Genomic DNA, 772 nt, shown 5'->3' on the forward strand with positions numbered 1-772 from the left:
CGGCACGGGAGCCCCGCCCCCTTAGGGGGGTTGGGCCCCGCCCCCATCGGGAGCCGTGGCCCCGCCCCCTGAGCCGCGGGAGGCTGAGGGGGGCGGGGCTGTGGCAGAGGCGGGCTGCCCTGAGGGGAGCCGGGGGTGGTGTCCCCCTGGGAGGGGCGTTCCTACATTTGTACACATATACACACATATACACACATATATACATCCGTATATACACATATCTGCACCACAACAAATAATAGAAGCCAGTTATTAAGGCTTGAAGCTCATTATTTTAAATTAGGAGCCCTTTTCCTCCATAGTTGGTTGAGGGGAGTGATGTTAGCCCACCAATGTTATCAAACTGCACACCTTTCTTACCGTAGTCGTGCAAGCACCTTTGGTAATGCTTGAGATGTTTCTCCCGAAAAGTGGTTGATTTTTAATGAGAAGTTTCCTGGGAGAAAAGGGTTCAGGCACTTTGTTCCATTTGCAATTCACCGGGTAGATATTGGATGGCACTGAATTAATTGTGGTGCCGTGAGGGAATGTCTATTGTTTTTGTAAAAAAAGAGTCACGTTAGGCAAAATGCTGCTCTCGCAAGAATAATTTGTCCAGATCTTCCTATTGTCACTCTTCTTTTAAAATCCAAATGACTAATGATGACTAAAGGCACAAAAGTTACGTATACCTCCAATAGCATTTCCTTATTTCTTTTTCCCTGATGCATAATGTATGTTTATTGCATATTGTAACATAAGCAGGCAAGCAATTGTGGCAGGAGCAGACAGT

Source organism: Anas acuta, chromosome 1 (assembly GCF_963932015.1).
Source record: "Anas acuta chromosome 1, bAnaAcu1.1, whole genome shotgun sequence".
In the NCBI taxonomy this organism is placed as follows: domain Eukaryota; kingdom Metazoa; phylum Chordata; class Aves; order Anseriformes; family Anatidae; genus Anas; species Anas acuta.